We start from the raw sequence: 7,177 nt of genomic DNA on the forward strand, positions 1-7,177 counted from the left end.
TGATTGAACTTCAGTATGGACATCATTCATTTCAGCTTCCTCATGAATGGAAAAATCATCACGTTGTGGTGATGAAATAATGATAGAAGGTGAGACAGAGGGAATTTGTTGATTATCAACACTGGGAGGATGTTGAGGTTAAATACGTTCTAACTCAACTTCTAGCTCCTGGGAAATATTCATTGTTTTTCCTTTTGTCTTTGACCTCTTTTTCTTAATGACATAACTTACTTCACATGCCTTTGCAAGATCCTTTCCTTTTTTTGGATCTTCTTCATCATCACCTCCCTTGGATATATTTTGGTGTAGACTCAAAACTGGATTTGACCTTTGGGAATTAGTTGGAAGAGAAGAACTTCCTTGTGCACCACTTCTATCTTTTGAAGTATTACCTTTATGTGAAGGTCTGGTTGTTGTAGCCTCAATCCTCTTACTTTTAACCCATTTGAGTTTTCTTCGAACCACATAGGGTGATCTTTGTTGGATGCTTCTTATCTCTAAAAGTGACCAATTAATGGGTGGAAGAGGAAGAAGCTGAATCCTCTCAAAATAAAAAGCATCGATCAAATCAGATTCATCATCCTCAATGCCATTCACATTTATTTCAATTTTGTAATCAACTATCTTCTTGACAGTAAGCCTCATCCAATCCCTTTTTCGTACCTCGCAAATCATCTTCATGGTCTTGCCAGAAATCCTGTACATTAGGAAACTACTTAAATCCAACACCAAGTTCTAACTCTCTTGTTGCATACCCTTTGTTATCAAAAGGAAACATCATATCATAAGGATACAAGTGAATCTTTGCTATAGACCTCTTGATACTTTGAGCATCTGAGTGGCTCTCACAACTGTAAAACCGACTCCAATGGGAAAATAAATAATGCTTTTCCTTTTATTCCACCAAATTTTGTTGACCTGTACAATTTGCCTACACACCTCAATGAGGATCAACTTATCTTCAACAAACCTTGACAACATGAGAGGGCAACCATCTTAACCTCCTATTTGGATGTATGTGAACTTTGGAGACTATATGAAGTAACTACCATACTTCTGTACCATTGTTACCCTATAATTCTCTTACTATCAACATAGTAAAGGCATCATTAACCCGCCTAAAGTGATGATAGATTTCCTCCAACTACAGCTATAGATGATAATTGTAAATCTAAGCTACATCATCATAAATGCCTTCAACATTCAAATCTGGCCATTTCTTCATCCCAACAATGGCATAAAAGAGATATGATGTCATATAGAAATTATAATTCTTTCTCAATTTGATTAGATGATCACAAAGATTATTACTAATAATCTCAGCCCAATTAATAAAATATATGCCTTCAAAGATGATATTGATGAACAAAAACATCCACCCCTCCAAGTCATTTGAATCCTCATTTCCCGTGACCCGGTTCAGGAAAATAATCATTTTCTATATCCTCCATCAATAGAGACCTATGTATTATCTTAGGAAGCTGTGTTTTCCCTCTTCTTGGTTTTTCCAACCATTTTCTAGCTATATTATTCAAACACTGGGCTTCATTATTGATAAAATAACTATCTGCATACTCTTTGTCTACCTTTGTGAATTGGTCTCTGAAAGGCAATCTGAATACTATGACAATAGAGATTGGATCAAGTTTAGCCACCACATTATCTTTTGTTGTCCTAATTTCTTTTATCTCCAGCTTAAATGCTTTAATGCATTCCAAAACTAATTCTGGGTATTGGACTGACATGGGGTACCCTGCCGCATGTGCCAATCCACTATCTAGCAACCTCTAAGCTGTTAAAGTTTAGTCCTTCTTTTCCATTGATTTCCAAAAATCTAGAAGATTCACATTTCCCAATTTCATATCACCAATGTTTAGAAGCATACATGAATGGGTCTGTAATCAAGGTATGAAACTTATACTTCATTATGACTTGAAAACTATCACTAAGTTGACTCTATTTTTCCGTATGCTTGTAACTAACTACGGTTGCCAACATAACACATGTCACATCATGGTGCTCAGATAGATACTAGAAAAACTTTGAAGACTATCTCAACAACGCATTACTTTAACATACTGCTATCAAAATCCTTTGATTGATGCCCATGACTGGTTCTAAAACTTAAATATTGGTTTGCGAGTAGAGAGGGTGCATACAAAGGTTGTGGAATGTGGCTTTACACCTGCCGCATGTATTTGCTTGAAAACTTCGAAAGCTTTTTCAACAAGACATCGTGTACATATCCTTCACTTATTGCATCATGTGAGATGACATCTCTTATATGCATTTTGTCAAATAGTTAATGTGTGTTGTCTATGCTCCCCGATTTTAGCATCATCGTCCAAAGCCTAAGTCGTGTTGCCAATCTCCTGCTAAGTTTCCAAGGAATCAAGGTAGACCTTCATCACCAGGTAGCTTCTTTATGGTCAGGGGTGAGGCAAGTATCTCTCTAAAGCATTCTATCAAATAGTAAACATGTGGTGTCTATGTTTCCATGTTTCCTTTGAAGCATTATGTCAAACGGTTAACGTTCTATGTCTATGCTACCACATTTCGTTTAGGCTTTTTGTCAAACAGTTCGTGCATGTTGTCTATGCACATGTATTTGCTTGGAATTTTCTAAAGACATTTCAACGAATCCATGTAATGCATATATGCAATCATGCCTTCCATAATATGACATCTTTTTGAGCCATTATGTCAAACAAATAAGCAGCATTGCCAAAGACTGCACATGTTGCATGCATTTCTACCATCATTTCAACCATTTTTCATAAACCTTACAGCTACAACATTTCATGAGTCAACATCTCTTTGAGGCATTCTGGCGAACATTATAGAATTTCATTTTGCACCTGCAGATCGCATTTGCTTGAAACTTTTTAAAGCCTTTACAACAAATCCATTTTCTTTCATATGATGTAATCATTGAATTTCATGAGATGCCATCTCCTTGAGGCAATTTGGTAAATAGTTGTTATCTTGTCATTCGTCCCTCATATCAAGAGTAAGTCACCCTACAAAATTTTATTTTGAGTCTTTATCTTGTTGAAAATTCCTTGGTTGAATCCTTAATTCGTTTGTAAGTCATCTTTTATATCGTAGCGCCAAGTTTAATGGTCTGTTTGAACCCCATGAATTCATTGAACCATTTTGAAGGGAGTTCGTAATGTTCATTTAGGTACTGTGGGTTCAAAGTTGTCTAAAAAGTTTTTATGCTAATGTTCACTCAAGTGTTTTTGCAGCAGTTCTATTTCATGGTCGCGTATGACATGTTATATCCTCTTCCTCCAGGCCGTGAACCCTTTGAACCTAGTTCAAATAGTTCAGTGGTGTTCAAAATGTTCAATGAAGTTCAAAAGACTAGTGACACTTATCAAAAGTTGATCTTTTCGAAGTAAAATTTCCTTGGCATGGCATACGCTTTGAACAACCTGAACCCTCATGAAGTCAGTTCAAGTTGTTTATGCATGTTCAAATCAAGTGGGTCCCATGGACTAAAAGACATGATGGTGCATTTATTGCTAAGTATGATGAAGATTGAACCATATCTCGAGTGACGTCAACTGGCCAATTTTTCAAGGCAAGTAATCATTTTTGGGAATTGGCGGTTACTCCAAAAATGCCGCCACCTAAAGTGACCAGAGGAACAACTAGTTCAAGTGCAACTCCTAAATGGTTAACCACTTCAGTAAACAAGAAACAAATTTTCATTCCAATGTCCATCCCAATTCAGGACATGGTGGTTAAATACACGGAGAAGGGTCCCAAATAGAAGAAGTTTAAAACAACTGCTAGATTGGATGTTGATGAAAAGACTGGGAGATGGGTTGCTGAAATTGCCTCTTATAAGCCTAAAGATGAGAATAAGGAGGTAAATGCAGAGGACTTTGAGGTCACCAAAGTGGAGCTTGGGAACATGAGTGGGGATTCAGATAATCACCTTTTCCAAGTATTGGCTAAGAAGATGCTCACCAGGTCAGAAAAAGATGGGCAGGAGAAAAGAGAGTTGAAGCAGCATATCAAAATTCTTGCTCAATTCATTGATAGTATAGGCTGTTTTGGGGCACTTCCCATATCACATGCTTCAGAAAGCTTTCACCCTACTTCACCAGAGAACAAAAAGCTAATGAATCAAGTTCAGCGAGCCAAGAGCATCACAGGGGCTGTAGAGAAATGGATTGAAGGAGTGATTAGAGATGGTGAAAAATATATCACAAGCTCCAGGAAGTTATGTGATGAGATGCAAAACCTCATTGCAGAGATTCAAAATCAGATTGTGCCATGGGAAAAAGAAGAGCATAAATGGGAAAATGTCTTACCCATGCTCACCAAGATAAAAGAGTACAGAGCCACAAAGTTTTTAGCAGAAAATTCAATTAAGTCAATAACTGATGAGTGCCAACTCTTCGTATTGAATAAAACTATAGTGTGGTGGGTAATGACATTCAAGTCTATGATTTCTGATGCCAGGGCCTTTGTTTACGAGCTTCAAGAACTTCAGTGTAGCTTAGTCAAGGATAATAAAGTGGTTAATCCAGACCATGATTGGCAACTGGGACTTTGCGGGCTGAACACACAGGACGTGGTGAAGGTATTTAGGCTGCATATGGAGAAAGTTAAGGCCAAAGGCAACTTTACTCCTGAAGATATAACACAAATCGCCCGAATTGAGTCCATGACATTTATCGATAACGATCAGTTACCTAAGCATGCCGAGAAAATGGTGAAGCACAGGTGGGACAAGGAAGCCGCAAAAGCAAAGATCAATGCCATCAAAAACCCGAGTCAGACTATAATTCAGGAGCTTGCAACTACCCACGATGCCCAGAAAAGTGGAGGAGAAGATGGCGATGGAGAAGAGGCATAACGAGATGATAATGCATTGTTTTTATTTTTTATGTTTTTCATAATCTGGCAATGACTTCGGGACATATGTCCCTCAAATACTCTGTTGGTTTTTATAATTGTTTCAGAGGAGGCCGGGTTTTCAGGGAGACCTCCTCTGTTCTTTAAATATTACTATAAATTAGATTAAGACAGATAGAGAAAGGGTTACAATTAAAGACTTAGATTGTTAGAATTTTTGTTTGGTTTGGAAGGAAGTAATCAGTTTTTGACAATCTGAAGTTAGAAAGAACTTATACATGTATTGTTATGTCTTTGTTGCATGAAATATATATATTTATAAATCATATGCATTTTGAGGAGGAAAATTTTTGAGTTTTGAATCCGTGGAGTAGTATTTCTATGCAGATATTAATCTAAATCAAACGACTGTGATTACCTTTCTGATGGTAGATGTTGTCATTAATCTGGAGCCCCCTTTCTATGTGGTTCTAAAAGGATATATGTTTGAAAAGAGACTTTATTTCTCTTGCTTATTTTCTATGAAGTGTTGAATCAGTGTTTTTGAACTTTGTTTCAATTACCTCTGGTTTGCATGGTGAAGCATTTTGAAGAATAGTTTTTCTAAAATATTTGTAAACTGCTAGCCTCTCATCTAAGAATGAAGCAGGCAACCTTACGTGCTTTCAGGTTAAAAGCATACCGAATTATTTAGTTAGATTATTCGCCGAATAACTAATGGAGGGAGCTATACCTATCACAAATTCAGAGGGAAGTGATGCATACCACGCTTACCCAACTATTTAGTTGAACTTTTGTCTTTCGAAGAGGGTAACAAAGCTTTGGATTAATTTAATTAGAAAAAGGACAAAATCTATTCAGTAACAGATTTTTGGCGACTCTACTGGGGAGCGTCAAACATTCAATAGATCAGTATATTGCATGCGTGTTAGAATTGAACTCATAACCAACAATATCAACGGGTTTTCTTTGTTTGGAAAGAGATTAAAAACAAGGGGTGAATGGTTGAGAAGAATTTCCATAACCTAGAACATTGTTGTGGTTGAAAGAATTGTTTAGGGACCCTAGAGGGGACAACACTGGATTCTCGTCCTTATACCAGATCACAAAGGAGAGAGGGAGTTGTTGATGATTGTTTTCAATAATTGCAAGGGTTATCATTTTCCACAAATTTCACTCCCAAGAGGAATGCGAAAAGTAGACCCTCTTCTCCTACCAGAACTACTCCCAAGGTACCTTCCTCTTCTAGCCATTGGCAAGCGTTAATGCTTTCTAGAATTCAAGCCCCTCCCCTTGTGCCTGGAGAACTAATCCACCTGCCATCCAGGTTGGTCAAGGGTGGAAGGCAATAGAGTTCAACTATCTGACCCGCTACACCCCCGATGGACTTTCTTTGATTCCCTCCCAACCGTGTAGTCTCTGGTCTCTGGTTGTTATTGATGGCCATCAAAGGAGCGTCCTTCCCTCAGCAGATTGAATGGATATAGCCAGTCGATGGTAATAGTAGAAAACTATTTACCCTATTTTCATTATGGCCCAACCATGGGGTGCTGCAGTCAGCCCTCTTGCTCTCGGTGCTTAGAATCCTCTTCGAAAAGGGGCTAGAGATGTTTTATCTATGTTTAATGGAGATGGGAAAGTTTCAATTGAAGAACACTTGAACTCCTTTAATGTAGCGACTGGGATACTGGCTGTGCAGCACGAAGATGTGGCTGTTAGCTTTTTTGCCCAAAGTTTTTCCGAGGGAGTGGCAGATTGGTTTAGTCACCTGCATGCGGGAACTATAACTAATTGGCAAACAATGAAAACTACTTTTGAGAAACGGTTCAAGAGAATTGATGATGAGAATTCACTTTTATCTCAGCTCACACAAATGAAAAAAGAGATTCATGAGCCCATGAGGGATTATGTGGCTAGGTATAATAAGATTATTCATAAGATTCCCCAGGCTAACAGACCAACTGCTGATAATCAACAATGTTTCTTTATCAACTCTATGCCTCTTGATGTTGGTTTCCATCTCAAAAGAAATAGGCCAGCTGATCTCAACACTGCACAGAATCAAGCTATAGAGCTTGAAGATGATTTAATAACAATAGGGAAGTGGAGGAAAGATGTGCAAATCCCTCAAGGTTAATCTTAAGCTTCCACCTCTTCGACCGGTCCAGTTGTTCAAAGACTAGTTAATGATATGATTTCTTTGAAGAGGCAAATTCCAAAACTTGGAGTTTCCTACCCACATCCCTATCAAGATATAAGTAGAAAACAACCAAACTAGTATAATTATGGGCGAACTTTGCAGCTT

This window comes from Cryptomeria japonica, chromosome 6 (genome assembly GCF_030272615.1).
Source record: "Cryptomeria japonica chromosome 6, Sugi_1.0, whole genome shotgun sequence".
NCBI lineage: Eukaryota > Viridiplantae > Streptophyta > Pinopsida > Cupressales > Cupressaceae > Cryptomeria > Cryptomeria japonica.